The 13,984-nt window shown below is 51.0% G+C and overlaps 32 non-coding genes and 1 pseudogene across 32 annotated transcripts; all 33 read right to left on the reverse strand.

Moving 5' to 3' along the window:
- Nucleotides 1–173: 173 nt before the first annotated feature.
- On the reverse strand, nucleotides 174–292 carry LOC129175759 (5S ribosomal RNA). The gene has a single exon (XR_008568706.1). It is a non-coding gene; the product is annotated as a 5S ribosomal RNA (ribosomal RNA).
- A 300-nt stretch (nucleotides 293–592) lies between these two features.
- On the reverse strand, nucleotides 593–712 carry LOC129175292 (5S ribosomal RNA). The gene has a single exon (XR_008568256.1). It is a non-coding gene; the product is annotated as a 5S ribosomal RNA (ribosomal RNA).
- Nucleotides 713–1,012: 300 nt separating this feature from the next.
- Nucleotides 1,013–1,131, reverse strand: LOC129175216 (5S ribosomal RNA). The gene has a single exon (XR_008568183.1). It is a non-coding gene; the product is annotated as a 5S ribosomal RNA (ribosomal RNA).
- Nucleotides 1,132–1,431: 300 nt separating this feature from the next.
- LOC129175148 (5S ribosomal RNA) lies at nucleotides 1,432–1,550 on the reverse strand. Its single transcript, XR_008568118.1, has one exon. It is a non-coding gene; the product is annotated as a 5S ribosomal RNA (ribosomal RNA).
- A 300-nt stretch (nucleotides 1,551–1,850) lies between these two features.
- On the reverse strand, nucleotides 1,851–1,969 carry LOC129175760 (5S ribosomal RNA). Its single transcript, XR_008568707.1, has one exon. It is a non-coding gene; the product is annotated as a 5S ribosomal RNA (ribosomal RNA).
- A 300-nt stretch (nucleotides 1,970–2,269) lies between these two features.
- LOC129175761 (5S ribosomal RNA) lies at nucleotides 2,270–2,388 on the reverse strand. The gene has a single exon (XR_008568708.1). It is a non-coding gene; the product is annotated as a 5S ribosomal RNA (ribosomal RNA).
- A 300-nt stretch (nucleotides 2,389–2,688) lies between these two features.
- On the reverse strand, nucleotides 2,689–2,807 carry LOC129175762 (5S ribosomal RNA). The gene has a single exon (XR_008568709.1). It is a non-coding gene; the product is annotated as a 5S ribosomal RNA (ribosomal RNA).
- A 300-nt stretch (nucleotides 2,808–3,107) lies between these two features.
- On the reverse strand, nucleotides 3,108–3,226 carry LOC129175160 (5S ribosomal RNA). The gene has a single exon (XR_008568130.1). It is a non-coding gene; the product is annotated as a 5S ribosomal RNA (ribosomal RNA).
- A 300-nt stretch (nucleotides 3,227–3,526) lies between these two features.
- LOC129175763 (5S ribosomal RNA) lies at nucleotides 3,527–3,645 on the reverse strand. The gene has a single exon (XR_008568710.1). It is a non-coding gene; the product is annotated as a 5S ribosomal RNA (ribosomal RNA).
- A 300-nt stretch (nucleotides 3,646–3,945) lies between these two features.
- LOC129175172 (5S ribosomal RNA) lies at nucleotides 3,946–4,064 on the reverse strand. Its single transcript, XR_008568141.1, has one exon. It is a non-coding gene; the product is annotated as a 5S ribosomal RNA (ribosomal RNA).
- A 300-nt stretch (nucleotides 4,065–4,364) lies between these two features.
- On the reverse strand, nucleotides 4,365–4,483 carry LOC129175183 (5S ribosomal RNA). The gene has a single exon (XR_008568152.1). It is a non-coding gene; the product is annotated as a 5S ribosomal RNA (ribosomal RNA).
- A 300-nt stretch (nucleotides 4,484–4,783) lies between these two features.
- LOC129175765 (5S ribosomal RNA) lies at nucleotides 4,784–4,902 on the reverse strand. The gene has a single exon (XR_008568712.1). It is a non-coding gene; the product is annotated as a 5S ribosomal RNA (ribosomal RNA).
- A 300-nt stretch (nucleotides 4,903–5,202) lies between these two features.
- Nucleotides 5,203–5,321, reverse strand: LOC129175194 (5S ribosomal RNA). Its single transcript, XR_008568163.1, has one exon. It is a non-coding gene; the product is annotated as a 5S ribosomal RNA (ribosomal RNA).
- Nucleotides 5,322–5,621: 300 nt separating this feature from the next.
- LOC129175766 (5S ribosomal RNA) lies at nucleotides 5,622–5,740 on the reverse strand. Its single transcript, XR_008568713.1, has one exon. It is a non-coding gene; the product is annotated as a 5S ribosomal RNA (ribosomal RNA).
- Nucleotides 5,741–6,040: 300 nt separating this feature from the next.
- LOC129174938 (5S ribosomal RNA) lies at nucleotides 6,041–6,159 on the reverse strand. The gene has a single exon (XR_008567909.1). It is a non-coding gene; the product is annotated as a 5S ribosomal RNA (ribosomal RNA).
- Nucleotides 6,160–6,459: 300 nt separating this feature from the next.
- Nucleotides 6,460–6,578, reverse strand: LOC129175767 (5S ribosomal RNA). Its single transcript, XR_008568714.1, has one exon. It is a non-coding gene; the product is annotated as a 5S ribosomal RNA (ribosomal RNA).
- Nucleotides 6,579–6,878: 300 nt separating this feature from the next.
- LOC129175768 (5S ribosomal RNA) lies at nucleotides 6,879–6,997 on the reverse strand. Its single transcript, XR_008568715.1, has one exon. It is a non-coding gene; the product is annotated as a 5S ribosomal RNA (ribosomal RNA).
- A 300-nt stretch (nucleotides 6,998–7,297) lies between these two features.
- Nucleotides 7,298–7,416, reverse strand: LOC129175206 (5S ribosomal RNA). The gene has a single exon (XR_008568174.1). It is a non-coding gene; the product is annotated as a 5S ribosomal RNA (ribosomal RNA).
- A 300-nt stretch (nucleotides 7,417–7,716) lies between these two features.
- On the reverse strand, nucleotides 7,717–7,835 carry LOC129175218 (5S ribosomal RNA). The gene has a single exon (XR_008568185.1). It is a non-coding gene; the product is annotated as a 5S ribosomal RNA (ribosomal RNA).
- Nucleotides 7,836–8,135: 300 nt separating this feature from the next.
- On the reverse strand, nucleotides 8,136–8,254 carry LOC129175769 (5S ribosomal RNA). Its single transcript, XR_008568716.1, has one exon. It is a non-coding gene; the product is annotated as a 5S ribosomal RNA (ribosomal RNA).
- A 300-nt stretch (nucleotides 8,255–8,554) lies between these two features.
- On the reverse strand, nucleotides 8,555–8,673 carry LOC129175229 (5S ribosomal RNA). The gene has a single exon (XR_008568196.1). It is a non-coding gene; the product is annotated as a 5S ribosomal RNA (ribosomal RNA).
- A 300-nt stretch (nucleotides 8,674–8,973) lies between these two features.
- On the reverse strand, nucleotides 8,974–9,092 carry LOC129175770 (5S ribosomal RNA). Its single transcript, XR_008568717.1, has one exon. It is a non-coding gene; the product is annotated as a 5S ribosomal RNA (ribosomal RNA).
- Nucleotides 9,093–9,392: 300 nt separating this feature from the next.
- Nucleotides 9,393–9,511, reverse strand: LOC129175771 (5S ribosomal RNA). Its single transcript, XR_008568718.1, has one exon. It is a non-coding gene; the product is annotated as a 5S ribosomal RNA (ribosomal RNA).
- A 300-nt stretch (nucleotides 9,512–9,811) lies between these two features.
- LOC129175241 (5S ribosomal RNA) lies at nucleotides 9,812–9,930 on the reverse strand. Its single transcript, XR_008568207.1, has one exon. It is a non-coding gene; the product is annotated as a 5S ribosomal RNA (ribosomal RNA).
- A 300-nt stretch (nucleotides 9,931–10,230) lies between these two features.
- On the reverse strand, nucleotides 10,231–10,349 carry LOC129175772 (5S ribosomal RNA). Its single transcript, XR_008568719.1, has one exon. It is a non-coding gene; the product is annotated as a 5S ribosomal RNA (ribosomal RNA).
- A 300-nt stretch (nucleotides 10,350–10,649) lies between these two features.
- LOC129175253 (5S ribosomal RNA) lies at nucleotides 10,650–10,768 on the reverse strand. The gene has a single exon (XR_008568218.1). It is a non-coding gene; the product is annotated as a 5S ribosomal RNA (ribosomal RNA).
- A 300-nt stretch (nucleotides 10,769–11,068) lies between these two features.
- On the reverse strand, nucleotides 11,069–11,187 carry LOC129175773 (5S ribosomal RNA). Its single transcript, XR_008568720.1, has one exon. It is a non-coding gene; the product is annotated as a 5S ribosomal RNA (ribosomal RNA).
- A 300-nt stretch (nucleotides 11,188–11,487) lies between these two features.
- LOC129175774 (5S ribosomal RNA) lies at nucleotides 11,488–11,606 on the reverse strand. Its single transcript, XR_008568721.1, has one exon. It is a non-coding gene; the product is annotated as a 5S ribosomal RNA (ribosomal RNA).
- Nucleotides 11,607–11,906: 300 nt separating this feature from the next.
- Nucleotides 11,907–12,025, reverse strand: LOC129175181 (5S ribosomal RNA). The gene has a single exon (XR_008568150.1). It is a non-coding gene; the product is annotated as a 5S ribosomal RNA (ribosomal RNA).
- Nucleotides 12,026–12,325: 300 nt separating this feature from the next.
- LOC129175777 (5S ribosomal RNA) lies at nucleotides 12,326–12,444 on the reverse strand. Its single transcript, XR_008568723.1, has one exon. It is a non-coding gene; the product is annotated as a 5S ribosomal RNA (ribosomal RNA).
- Nucleotides 12,445–12,744: 300 nt separating this feature from the next.
- Nucleotides 12,745–12,863, reverse strand: LOC129175264 (5S ribosomal RNA). Its single transcript, XR_008568229.1, has one exon. It is a non-coding gene; the product is annotated as a 5S ribosomal RNA (ribosomal RNA).
- A 300-nt stretch (nucleotides 12,864–13,163) lies between these two features.
- On the reverse strand, nucleotides 13,164–13,273 carry LOC129175386 (5S ribosomal RNA; annotated as a pseudogene).
- A 300-nt stretch (nucleotides 13,274–13,573) lies between these two features.
- Nucleotides 13,574–13,692, reverse strand: LOC129175778 (5S ribosomal RNA). Its single transcript, XR_008568724.1, has one exon. It is a non-coding gene; the product is annotated as a 5S ribosomal RNA (ribosomal RNA).
- Between the last annotated feature and the right edge of the window lie 292 nt (nucleotides 13,693–13,984).

Here is a 13,984-nt window from a genome sequence, read left to right on the forward strand (position 1 = left end):
TCGCAGCCACAGCCAGCCTGTAAGCCTGTTTGAACTTCACAGCAGAGAGAAAAACACTGTAGATGGATGTTCCTCCCATGAGGGCAAAATAAATACTCTTCCTCCATTCAAAGTGATGGCGTTTTCCAAGAAGTGGGAAACAGCGCCCTCTGCTGAAAGCCAAGAGCCTAAAAAGCTTACAGCACCTGGTATTCCCAGGCGGTCTCCCATCCAAGTACTCACCAGGCCCGCCCCTGCTTAGCTTCCGAGATCGGACGAGATCGGGCGTTCTCAGGGTAGTATGGCCGTAAGCCGGAAAGCTCTCTGAAAACTTTCCTTTTAAAGACGACACTGGTCAAACTGCGCTTCTGCAAACGGTCTCGGATGTGTGTGCACACTTTGCTGCTCGTATGGTTTTTCTGGCTGTTTTGTGCCACCGGTCGCAGCCACAGCCAGCCTGTAAGCCTGTTTGAACTTCACAGCAGAGAGAAAAACACTGTAGATGGATGTTCCTCACATGAGGGCAAAATAAATACTCTTCCTCCATTCAAAGTGATGGCGTTTTCCAAGAAGTGGGAAACAGCGCCCTCTGCTGAAAGCCAAGAGCCTAAAAAGCTTACAGCACCTGGTATTCCCAGGCGGTCTCCCATTCCAAGTACTCACCAGGCCCGCCCCTGCTTAGCTTCCGAGATCGGACGAGATCGGGCGTTCTCAGGGTAGTATGGCCGTAAGCCGGAAAGCTCTCTGAAAACTTTCCTTTTAAAGACGACACTGGTCAAACTGCGCTTCTGCAAACGGTCTCGGATGTGTGTGCACACTTTGCTGCTCGTATGGTTTTTCTGGCTGTTTTGTGCCACCGGTCGCAGCCACAGCCAGCCTGTAAGCCTGTTTGAACTTCACAGCAGAGAGAAAAACACTGTAGATGGATGTTCCTCACATGAGGGCAAAATAAATACTCTTCCTCCATTCAAAGTGATGGCGTTTTCCAAGAAGTGGGAAACAGCGCCCTCTGCTGAAAGCCAAGAGCCTAAAAAGCTTACAGCACCTGGTATTCCCAGGCGGTCTCCCATCCAAGTACTCACCAGGCCCGCCCCTGCTTAGCTTCCGAGATCGGACAAGATCGGGCGTTCTAAGGGTAGTATGGCCGTAAGCCGGAAAGCTCTCTGAAAACTTTCCTTTTAAAGACGACACTGGTCAAACTGCGCTTCTGCAAACGGTCTCGGATGTGTGTGCACACTTTGCTGCTCGTATGGTTTTTCTGGCTGTTTTGTGCCACCGGTCGCAGCCACAGCCAGCCTGTAAGCCTGTTTGAACTTCACAGCAGAGAGAAAAACACTGTAGATGGATGTTCCTCACATGAGGGCAAAATAAATACTCTTCCTCCATTCAAAGTGATGGCGTTTTCCAAGAAGTGGGAAACAGCGCCCTCTGCTGAAAGCCAAGAGCCTAAAAAGCTTACAGCACCTGGTATTCCCAGGCGGTCTCCCATCCAAGTACTAACCAGGCCCGCCCCTGCTTAGCTTCCGAGATCGGACGAGATCGGGCGTTCTCAGGGTAGTATGGCCGTAAGCCGGAAAGCTCTCTGAAAACTTTCCTTTTAAAGACGACACTGGTCAAACTGCGCTTCTGCAAACGGTCTCGGATGTGTGTGCACACTTTGCTGCTCGTATGGTTTTTCTGGCTGTTTTGTGCCACCGGTCGCAGCCACAGCCAGCCTGTAAGCCTGTTTGAACTTCACAGCAGAGAGAAAAACACTGTAGATGGATGTTCCTCCCATGAGGGCAAAATAAATACTCTTCCTCCATTCAAAGTGATGGCGTTTTCCAAGAGGTGGGAAACAGCGCCCTCTGCTGAAAGCCAAGAGCCTAAAAAGCTTACAGCACCTGGTATTCCCAGGCGGTCTCCCATCCAAGTACTCACCAGGCCCGCCCCTGCTTAGCTTCCGAGATCGGACGAGATCGGGCGTTCTCAGGGTAGTATGGCCGTAAGCCGGAAAGCTCTCTGAAAACTTTCCTTTTAAAGACGACACTGGTCAAACTGCGCTTCTGCAAACGGTCTCGGATGTGTGTGCACACTTTGCTGCTCGTATGGTTTTTCTGGCTGTTTTGTGCCACCGGTCGCAGCCACAGCCAGCCTGTAAGCCTGTTTGAACTTCACAGCAGAGAGAAAAACACTGTAGATGGATGTTCCTCACATGAGGGCAAAATAAATACTCTTCCTCCATTCAAAGTGATGGCGTTTTCCAAGAAGTGGGAAACAGCGCCCTCTGCTGAAAGCCAAGAGCCTAAAAAGCTTACAGCACCTGGTATTCCCAGGCGGTCTCCCATCCAAGTACTCACCAGGCCCGCCCCTGCTTAGCTTCCGAGATCGGACGAGATCGGGCGTTCTCAGGGTAGTATGGCCGTAAGCCGGAAAGCTCTCTGAAAACTTTCCTTTTAAAGACGACACTGGTCAAACTGCGCTTCTGCAAACGGTCTCGGATGTGTGTGCACACTTTGCTGCTCGTATGGTTTTTCTGGCTGTTTTGTGCCACCGGTCGCAGCCACAGCCAGCCTGTAAGCCTGTTTGAACTTCACAGCAGAGAGAAAAACACTGTAGATGGATGTTCCTCCCATGAGGGCAAAATAAATACTCTTCCTCCATTCAAAGTGATGGCGTTTTCCAAGAGGTGGGAAACAGCGCCCTCTGCTGAAAGCCAAGAGCCTAAAAAGCTTACAGCACCTGGTATTCCCAGGCGGTCTCCCATCCAAGTACTCACCAGGCCCGCCCCTGCTTAGCTTCCGAGATCGGACGAGATCGGGCGTTCTCAGGGTAGTATGGCCGTAAGCCGGAAAGCTCTCTGAAAACTTTCCTTTTAAAGACGACACTGGTCAAACTGCGCTTCTGCAAACGGTCTCGGATGTGTGTGCACACTTTGCTGCTCGTATGGTTTTTCTGGCTGTTTTGTGCCACCGGTCGCAGCCACAGCCAGCCTGTAAGCCTGTTTGAACTTCACAGCAGAGAGAAAAACACTGTAGATGGATGTTCCTCACATGAGGGCAAAATAAATACTCTTCCTCCATTCAAAGTGATGGCGTTTTCCAAGAAGTGGGAAACAGCGCCCTCTGCTGAAAGCCAAGAGCCTAAAAAGCTTACAGCACCTGGTATTCCCAGGCGGTCTCCCATCCAAGTACTAACCAGGCCCGCCCCTGCTTAGCTTCCGAGATCGGACGAGATCGGGCGTTCTCAGGGTAGTATGGCCGTAAGCCGGAAAGCTCTCTGAAAACTTTCCTTTTAAAGACGACACTGGTCAAACTGCGCTTCTGCAAACGGTCTCGGATGTGTGTGCACACTTTGCTGCTCGTATGGTTTTTCTGGCTGTTTTGTGCCACCGGTCGCAGCCACAGCCAGCCTGTAAGCCTGTTTGAACTTCACAGCAGAGAGAAAAACACTGTAGATGGATGTTCCTCACATGAGGGCAAAATAAATACTCTTCCTCCATTCAAAGTGATGGCGTTTTCCAAGAAGTGGGAAACAGCGCCCTCTGCTGAAAGCCAAGAGCCTAAAAAGCTTACAGCACCTGGTATTCCCAGGCGGTCTCCCATCCAAGTACTCACCAGGCCCGCCCCTGCTTAGCTTCCGAGATCGGACGAGATCGGGCGTTCTCAGGGTAGTATGGCCGTAAGCCGGAAAGCTCTCTGAAAACTTTCCTTTTAAAGACGACACTGGTCAAACTGCGCTTCTGCAAACGGTCTCGGATGTGTGTGCACACTTTGCTGCTCGTAGGGTTTTTCTGGCTGTTTTGTGCCACCGGTCGCAGCCACAGCCAGCCTGTAAGCCTGTTTGAACTTCACAGCAGAGAGAAAAACACTGTAGATGGATGTTCCTCACATGAGGGCAAAATAAATACTCTTCCTCCATTCAAAGTGATGGCGTTTTCCAAGAAGTGGGAAACAGCGCCCTCTGCTGAAAGCCAAGAGCCTAAAAAGCTTACAGCACCTGGTATTCCCAGGCGGTCTCCCATCCAAGTACTAACCAGGCCCGCCCCTGCTTAGCTTCCGAGATCGGACGAGATCGGGCGTTCTCAGGGTAGTATGGCCGTAAGCCGGAAAGCTCTCTGAAAACTTTCCTTTTAAAGACGACACTGGTCAAACTGTGCTTCTGCAAACGGTCTCGGATGTGTGTGCACACTTTGCTGCTCGTATGGTTTTTCTGGCTGTTTTGTGCCACCGGTCGCAGCCACAGCCAGCCTGTAAGCCTGTTTGAACTTCACAGCAGAGAGAAAAACACTGTAGATGGATGTTCCTCACATGAGGGCAAAATAAATACTCTTCCTCCATTCAAAGTGATGGCGTTTTCAGAGAGGTGGGAAACAGCGCCCTCTGCTGAAAGCCAAGAGCCTAAAAAGCTTACAGCACCTGGTATTCCCAGGCGGTCTCCCATCCAAGTACTAACCAGGCCCGCCCCTGCTTAGCTTCCGAGATCGGACGAGATCGGGCGTTCTCAGGGTAGTATGGCCGTAAGCCGGAAAGCTCTCTGAAAACTTTCCTTTTAAAGACGACACTGGTCAAACTGCGCTTCTGCAAACGGTCTCGGATGTGTGTGCACACTTTGCTGCTCGTATGGTTTTTCTGGCTGTTTTGTGCCACCGGTCGCAGCCACAGCCAGCCTGTAAGCCTGTTTGAACTTCACAGCAGAGAGAAAAACACTGTAGATGGATGTTCCTCACATGAGGGCAAAATAAATACTCTTCCTCCATTCAAAGTGATGGCGTTTTCCAAGAAGTGGGAAACAGCGCCCTCTGCTGAAAGCCAAGAGCCTAAAAAGCTTACAGCACCTGGTATTCCCAGGCGGTCTCCCATCCAAGTACTCACCAGGCCCGCCCCTGCTTAGCTTCCGAGATCGGACGAGATCGGGCGTTCTCAGGGTAGTATGGCCGTAAGCCGGAAAGCTCTCTGAAAACTTTCCTTTTAAAGACGACACTGGTCAAACTGCGCTTCTGCAAACGGTCTCGGATGTGTGTGCACACTTTGCTGCTCGTATGGTTTTTCTGGCTGTTTTGTGCCACCGGTCGCAGCCACAGCCAGCCTGTAAGCCTGTTTGAACTTCACAGCAGAGAGAAAAACACTGTAGATGGATGTTCCTCCCATGAGGGCAAAATAAATACTCTTCCTCCATTCAAAGTGATGGCGTTTTCCAAGAAGTGGGAAACAGCGCCCTCTGCTGAAAGCCAAGAGCCTAAAAAGCTTACAGCACCTGGTATTCCCAGGCGGTCTCCCATCCAAGTACTAACCAGGCCCGCCCCTGCTTAGCTTCCGAGATCGGACGAGATCGGGCGTTCTCAGGGTAGTATGGCCGTAAGCCGGAAAGCTCTCTGAAAACTTTCCTTTTAAAGACGACACTGGTCAAACTGCGCTTCTGCAAACGGTCTCGGATGTGTGTGCACACTTTGCTGCTCGTATGGTTTTTCTGGCTGTTTTGTGCCACCGGTCGCAGCCACAGCCAGCCTGTAAGCCTGTTTGAACTTCACAGCAGAGAGAAAAACACTGTAGATGGATGTTCCTCACATGAGGGCAAAATAAATACTCTTCCTCCATTCAAAGTGATGGCGTTTTCCAAGAAGTGGGAAACAGCGCCCTCTGCTGAAAGCCAAGAGCCTAAAAAGCTTACAGCACCTGGTATTCCCAGGCGGTCTCCCATCCAAGTACTCACCAGGCCCGCCCCTGCTTAGCTTCCGAGATCGGACGAGATCGGGCGTTCTCAGGGTAGTATGGCCGTAAGCCGGAAAGCTCTCTGAAAACTTTCCTTTTAAAGACGACACTGGTCAAACTGCGCTTCTGCAAACGGTCTCGGATGTGTGTGCACACTTTGCTGCTCGTATGGTTTTTCTGGCTGTTTTGTGCCACCGGTCGCAGCCACAGCCAGCCTGTAAGCCTGTTTGAACTTCACAGCAGAGAGAAAAACACTGTAGATGGATGTTCCTCACATGAGGGCAAAATAAATACTCTTCCTCCATTCAAAGTGATGGCGTTTTCCAAGAAGTGGGAAACAGCGCCCTCTGCTGAAAGCCAAGAGCCTAAAAAGCTTACAGTACCTGGTATTCCCAGGCGGTCTCCCATCCAAGTACTAACCAGGCCCGCCCCTGCTTAGCTTCCGAGATCGGACGAGATCGGGCGTTCTCAGGGTAGTATGGCCGTAAGCCGGAAAGCTCTCTGAAAACTTTCCTTTTAAAGACGACACTGGTCAAACTGCGCTTCTGCAAACGGTCTCGGATGTGTGTGCACACTTTGCTGCTCGTATGGTTTTTCTGGCTGTTTTGTGCCACCGGTCGCAGCCACAGCCAGCCTGTAAGCCTGTTTGAACTTCACAGCAGAGAGAAAAACACTGTAGATGGATGTTCCTCACATGAGGGCAAAATAAATACTCTTCCTCCATTCAAAGTGATGGCGTTTTCCAAGAAGTGGGAAACAGCGCCCTCTGCTGAAAGCCAAGAGCCTAAAAAGCTTACAGCACCTGGTATTCCCAGGCGGTCTCCCATCCAAGTACTCACCAGGCCCGCCCCTGCTTAGCTTCCGAGATCGGACGAGATCGGGCGTTCTCAGGGTAGTATGGCCGTAAGCCGGAAAGCTCTCTGAAAACTTTCCTTTTAAAGACGACACTGGTCAAACTGCGCTTCTGCAAACGGTCTCGGATGTGTGTGCACACTTTGCTGCTCGTATGGTTTTTCTGGCTGTTTTGTGCCACCGGTCGCAGCCACAGCCAGCCTGTAAGCCTGTTTGAACTTCACAGCAGAGAGAAAAACACTGTAGATGGATGTTCCTCACATGAGGGCAAAATAAATACTCTTCCTCCATTCAAAGTGATGGCGTTTTCCAAGAAGTGGGAAACAGCGCCCTCTGCTGAAAGCCAAGAGCCTAAAAAGCTTACAGCACCTGGTATTCCCAGGCGGTCTCCCATCCAAGTACTCACCAGGCCCGCCCCTGCTTAGCTTCCGAGATCGGACGAGATCGGGCGTTCTCAGGGTAGTATGGCCGTAAGCCGGAAAGCTCTCTGAAAACTTTCCTTTTAAAGACGACACTGGTCAAACTGCGCTTCTGCAAACGGTCTCGGATGTGTGTGCACACTTTGCTGCTCGTAGGGTTTTTCTGGCTGTTTTGTGCCACCGGTCGCAGCCACAGCCAGCCTGTAAGCCTGTTTGAACTTCACAGCAGAGAGAAAAACACTGTAGATGGATGTTCCTCACATGAGGGCAAAATAAATACTCTTCCTCCATTCAAAGTGATGGCGTTTTCCAAGAAGTGGGAAACAGCGCCCTCTGCTGAAAGCCAAGAGCCTAAAAAGCTTACAGCACCTGGTATTCCCAGGCGGTCTCCCATCCAAGTACTAACCAGGCCCGCCCCTGCTTAGCTTCCGAGATCGGACGAGATCGGGCGTTCTCAGGGTAGTATGGCCGTAAGCCGGAAAGCTCTCTGAAAACTTTCCTTTTAAAGACGACACTGGTCAAACTGCGCTTCTGCAAACGGTCTCGGATGTGTGTGCACACTTTGCTGCTCGTATGGTTTTTCTGGCTGTTTTGTGCCACCGGTCGCAGCCACAGCCAACCTGTAAGCCTGTTTGAACTTCACAGCAGAGAGAAAAACACTGTAGATGGATGTTCCTCCCATGAGGGCAAAATAAATACTCTTCCTCCATTCAAAGTGATGGCGTTTTCAGAGAGGTGGGAAACAGCGCCCTCTGCTGAAAGCCAAGAGCCTAAAAAGCTTACAGCACCTGGTATTCCCAGGCGGTCTCCCATCCAAGTACTAACCAGGCCCGCCCCTGCTTAGCTTCCGAGATCGGACGAGATCGGGCGTTCTCAGGGTAGTATGGCCGTAAGCCGGAAAGCTCTCTGAAAACTTTCCTTTTAAAGACGACACTGGTCAAACTGCGCTTCTGCAAACGGTCTCGGATGTGTGTGCACACTTTGCTGCTCGTATGGTTTTTCTGGCTGTTTTGTGCCACCGGTCGCAGCCACAGCCAGCCTGTAAGCCTGTTTGAACTTCACAGCAGAGAGAAAAACACTGTAGATGGATGTTCCTCACATGAGGGCAAAATAAATACTCTTCCTCCATTCAAAGTGATGGCGTTTTCCAAGAAGTGGGAAACAGCGCCCTCTGCTGAAAGCCAAGAGCCTAAAAAGCTTACAGCACCTGGTATTCCCAGGCGGTCTCCCATCCAAGTACTCACCAGGCCCGCCCCTGCTTAGCTTCCGAGATCGGACGAGATCGGGCGTTCTCAGGGTAGTATGGCCGTAAGCCGGAAAGCTCTCTGAAAACTTTCCTTTTAAAGACGACACTGGTCAAACTGCGCTTCTGCAAACGGTCTCGGATGTGTGTGCACACTTTGCTGCTCGTATGGTTTTTCTGGCTGTTTTGTGCCACCGGTCGCAGCCACAGCCAGCCTGTAAGCCTGTTTGAACTTCACAGCAGAGAGAAAAACACTGTAGATGGATGTTCCTCCCATGAGGGCAAAATAAATACTCTTCCTCCATTCAAAGTGATGGCGTTTTCCAAGAAGTGGGAAACAGCGCCCTCTGCTGAAAGCCAAGAGCCTAAAAAGCTTACAGCACCTGGTATTCCCAGGCGGTCTCCCATCCAAGTACTAACCAGGCCCGCCCCTGCTTAGCTTCCGAGATCGGACGAGATCGGGCGTTCTCAGGGTAGTATGGCCGTAAGCCGGAAAGCTCTCTGAAAACTTTCCTTTTAAAGACGACACTGGTCAAACTGCGCTTCTGCAAACGGTCTCGGATGTGTGTGCACACTTTGCTGCTCGTATGGTTTTTCTGGCTGTTTTGTGCCACCGGTCGCAGCCACAGCCAGCCTGTAAGCCTGTTTGAACTTCACAGCAGAGAGAAAAACACTGTAGATGGATGTTCCTCACATGAGGGCAAAATAAATACTCTTCCTCCATTCAAAGTGATGGCGTTTTCCAAGAAGTGGGAAACAGCGCCCTCTGCTGAAAGCCAAGAGCCTAAAAAGCTTACAGCACCTGGTATTCCCAGGCGGTCTCCCATCCAAGTACTCACCAGGCCCGCCCCTGCTTAGCTTCCGAGATCGGACGAGATCGGGCGTTCTCAGGGTAGTATGGCCGTAAGCCGGAAAGCTCTCTGAAAACTTTCCTTTTAAAGACGACACTGGTCAAACTGCGCTTCTGCAAACGGTCTCGGATGTGTGTGCACACTTTGCTGCTCGTATGGTTTTTCTGGCTGTTTTGTGCCACCGGTCGCAGCCACAGCCAGCCTGTAAGCCTGTTTGAACTTCACAGCAGAGAGAAAAACACTGTAGATGGATGTTCCTCACATGAGGGCAAAATAAATACTCTTCCTCCATTCAAAGTGATGGCGTTTTCCAAGAAGTGGGAAACAGCGCCCTCTGCTGAAAGCCAAGAGCCTAAAAAGCTTACAGCACCTGGTATTCCCAGGCGGTCTCCCATCCAAGTACTCACCAGGCCCGCCCCTGCTTAGCTTCCGAGATCGGACGAGATCGGGCGTTCTCAGGGTAGTATGGCCGTAAGCCGGAAAGCTCTCTGAAAACTTTCCTTTTAAAGACGACACTGGTCAAACTGCGCTTCTGCAAACGGTCTCGGATGTGTGTGCACACTTTGCTGCTCGTATGGTTTTTCTGGCTGTTTTGTGCCACCGGTCGCAGCCACAGCCAGCCTGTAAGCCTGTTTGAACTTCACAGCAGAGAGAAAAACACTGTAGATGGATGTTCCTCCCATGAGGGCAAAATAAATACTCTTCCTCCATTCAAAGTGATGGCGTTTTCCAAGAAGTGGGAAACAGCGCCCTCTGCTGAAAGCCAAGAGCCTAAAAAGCTTACAGCACCTGGTATTCCCAGGCGGTCTCCCATCCAAGTACTAACCAGGCCCGCCCCTGCTTAGCTTCCGAGATCGGACGAGATCGGGCGTTCTCAGGGTAGTATGGCCGTAAGCCGGAAAGCTCTCTGAAAACTTTCCTTTTAAAGACGACACTGGTCAAACTGCGCTTCTGCAAACGGTCTCGGATGTGTGTGCACACTTTGCTGCTCGTATGGTTTTTCTGGCTGTTTTGTGCCACCGGTCGCAGCCACAGCCAGCCTGTAAGCCTGTTTGAACTTCACAGCAGAGAGAAAAACACTGTAGATGGATGTTCCTCCCATGAGGGCAAAATAAATACTCTTCCTCCATTCAAAGTGATGGCGTTTTCCAAGAGGTGGGAAACAGCGCCCTCTGCTGAAAGCCAAGAGCCTAAAAAGCTTACAGCACCTGGTATTCCCAGGCGGTCTCCCATCCAAGTACTCACCAGGCCCGCCCCTGCTTAGCTTCCGAGATCGGACGAGATCGGGCGTTCTCAGGGTAGTATGGCCGTAAGCCGGAAAGCTCTCTGAAAACTTTCCTTTTAAAGACGACACTGGTCAAACTGCGCTTCTGCAAACGGTCTCGGATGTGTGTGCACACTTTGCTGCTCGTATGGTTTTTCTGGCTGTTTTGTGCCACCGGTCGCAGCCACAGCCAGCCTGTAAGCCTGTTTGAACTTCACAGCAGAGAGAAAAACACTGTAGATGGATGTTCCTCACATGAGGGCAAAATAAATACTCTTCCTCCATTCAAAGTGATGGCGTTTTCCAAGAAGTGGGAAACAGCGCCCTCTGCTGAAAGCCAAGAGCCTAAAAAGCTTACAGCACCTGGTATTCCCAGGCGGTCTCCCATCCAAGTACTAACCAGGCCCGCCCCTGCTTAGCTTCCGAGATCGGACGAGATCGGGCGTTCTCAGGGTAGTATGGCCGTAAGCCGGAAAGCTCTCTGAAAACTTTCCTTTTAAAGACGACACTGGTCAAACTGCGCTTCTGCAAACGGTCTCGGATGTGTGTGCACACTTTGCTGCTCGTATGGTTTTTCTGGCTGTTTTGTGCCACCGGTCGCAGCCACAGCCAGCCTGTAAGCCTGTTTGAACTTCACAGCAGAGAGAAAAACACTGTAGATGGATGTTCCTCACATGAGGGCAAAATAAATACTCTTCCTCCATTCAAAGTGATGGCGTTTTCCAAGAAGTGGGAAACAGCGCCCTCTGCTGAAAGCCAAGAGCCTAAAAAGCTTACAGCACCTGGTATTCCCAGGCGGTCTCCCATCCAAGTACTCACCAGGCCCGCCCCTGCTTAGCTTCCGAGATCGGACGAGATCGGGCGTTCTCAGGGTAGTATGGCCGTAAGCCGGAAAGCTCTCTGAAAACTTTCCTTTTAAAGACGACACTGGTCAAACTGCGCTTCTGCAAACGGTCTCGGATGTGTGTGCACACTTTGCTGCTCGTATGGTTTTTCTGGCTGTTTTGTGCCACCGGTCGCAGCCACAGCCAGCCTGTAAGCCTGTTTGAACTTCACAGCAGAGAGAAAAACACTGTAGATGGATGTTCCTCACATGAGGGCAAAATAAATACTCTTCCTCCATTCAAAGTGATGGCGTTTTCCAAGAAGTGGGAAACAGCGCCCTCTGCTGAAAGCCAAGAGCCTAAAAAGCTTACAGCACCTGGTATTCCCAGGCGGTCTCCCATCCAAGTACTCACCAGGCCCGCCCCTGCTTAGCTTCCGAGATCGGACGAGATCGGGCGTTCTCAGGGTAGTATGGCCGTAAGCCGGAAAGCTCTCTGAAAACTTTCCTTTTAAAGACGACACTGGTCAAACTGCGCTTCTGCAAACGGTCTCGGATGTGTGTGCACACTTTGCTGCTCGTATGGTTTTTCTGGCTGTTTTGTGCCACCGGTCGCAGCCACAGCCAGCCTGTAAGCCTGTTTGAACTTCACAGCAGAGAGAAAAACACTGTAGATGGATGTTCCTCCCATGAGGGCAAAATAAATACTCTTCCTCCATTCAAAGTGATGGCGTTTTCCAAGAGGTGGGAAACAGCGCCCTCTGCTGAAAGCCAAGAGCCTAAAAAACTTTCAGCACCTGGTATTCCCAGGCGGTCTCCCATCCAAGTACTAACCAGGCCCGCCCCTGCTTAGCTTCCGAGATCGGACGAGATCGGGCGTTCTCAGGGTAGTATGGCCGTAAGCCGGAAAGCTCTCTGAAAACTTTCCTTTTAAAGACGACACTGGTCAAACTGCGCTTCTGCAAACGGTCTCGGATGTGTGTGCACACTTTGCTGCTCGTATGGTTTTTCTGGCTGTTTTGTGCCACCGGTCGCAGCCACAGCCAGCCTGTAAGCCTGTTTGAACTTCACAGCAGAGAGAAAAACACTGTAGATGGATGTTCCTCACATGAGGGCAAAATAAATACTCTTCCTCCATTCAAAGTGACGGCGTTTTCCAAGAAGTGGGAAACAGCGCCCTCTGCTGAAAGCCAAGAGCCTAAAAAGCTTACAGCACCTGGTATTCCCAGGCGGTCTCCCATCCAAGTACTCACCAGGCCCGCCCCTGCTTAGCTTCCGAGATCGGACGAGATCGGGCGTTCTCAGGGTAGTATGGCCGTAAGCCGGAAAGCTCTCTGAAAACTTTCCTTTTAAAGACGACACTGGTCAAACTGCGCTTCTGCAAACGGTCTCGGATGTGTGTGCACACTTTGCTGCTCGTATGGTTTTTCTGGCTGTTTTGTGCCACCGGTCGCAGCCACAGCCAGCCTGTAAGCCTGTTTGAACTTCACAGCAGAGAGAAAAACACTGTAGATGGATGTTCCTCACATGAGGGCAAAATAAATACTCTTCCTCCATTCAAAGTGATGGCGTTTTCCAAGAAGTGGGAAACAGCGCCCTCTGCTGAAAGCCAAGAGCCTAAAAAGCTTACAGCACCTGGTATTCCCAGGCGGTCTCCCATCCAAGTACTAACCAGGCCCGCCCCTGCTTAGCTTCCGAGATCGGACGAGATCGGGCGTTCTCAGGGTAGTATGGCCGTAAGCCGGAAAGCTCTCTGAAAACTTTCCTTTTAAAGACGACACTGGTCAAACTGCGCTTCTGCAAACGGTCTCGGATGTGTGTGCACACTTTGCTGCTCGTATGGTTTTTCTGGCTGTTTTGTGCCACCGGTCGCAGCCACAGCCAGCCTGTAAGCCTGTTTGAACTTCACAGCAGAGAGAAAAACACTGTAGATGGATGTTCCTCACATGAGGGCAAAATAAATACTCTTCCTCCATTCAAAGTGATGGCGTTTTCCAAGAAGTGGGAAACAGCGCCCTCTGCTGAAAGCCAAGAGCCTAAAAAGCTTACAGCACCTGGTATTCCCAGGCGGTCTCCCATTCCAAGTACTCACCAGGCCCGCCCCTGCTTAGCTTCCGAGATCGGACGTTCTCAGGGTAGTATGGCCGTAAGCCGGAAAGCTCTCTGAAAACTTTCCTTTTAAAGACGACACTGGTCAAACTGCGCTTCTGCAAACGGTCTCGGATGTGTGTGCACACTTTGCTGCTCGTATGGTTTTTCTGGCTGTTTTGTGCCACCGGTCGCAGCCACAGCCAGCCTGTAAGCCTGTTTGAACTTCACAGCAGAGAGAAAAACACTGTAGATGGATGTTCCTCACATGAGGGCAAAATAAATACTCTTCCTCCATTCAAAGTGATGGCGTTTTCCAAGAAGTGGGAAACAGCGCCCTCTGCTGAAAGCCAAGAGCCTAAAAAGCTTACAGCACCTGGTATTCCCAGGCGGTCTCCCATCCAAGTACTCACCAGGCCCGCCCCTGCTTAGCTTCCGAGATCGGACGAGATCGGGCGTTCTCAGGGTAGTATGGCCGTAAGCCGGAAAGCTCTCTGAAAACTTTCCTTTTAAAGACGACACTGGTCAAACTGCGCTTCTGCAAACGGTCTCGGATGTGTGTGCACACTTTGCTGCTCGTATGGTTTTTCTGGCTGTTTTGTGCCACCGGTCGCAGCCACAGCCAGCCTGTAAGCCTGTTTGAACTTCACAGCAGAGAGAAAAACACTGTAGATGGATGTTCCTCCCATGAGGGCAAAATAAATACTCTTCCTCCATTCAAAGTGATGGCGTTTTCCAAGAGGTGGGAAACAGCGCCCTCTGCTGAAAGCCAAGA

The sequence above is a fragment of the Dunckerocampus dactyliophorus genome, unplaced genomic scaffold, assembly GCF_027744805.1.
Source record: "Dunckerocampus dactyliophorus isolate RoL2022-P2 unplaced genomic scaffold, RoL_Ddac_1.1 HiC_scaffold_23, whole genome shotgun sequence".
Taxonomy (NCBI): Eukaryota; Metazoa; Chordata; class Actinopteri; order Syngnathiformes; family Syngnathidae; genus Dunckerocampus; species Dunckerocampus dactyliophorus.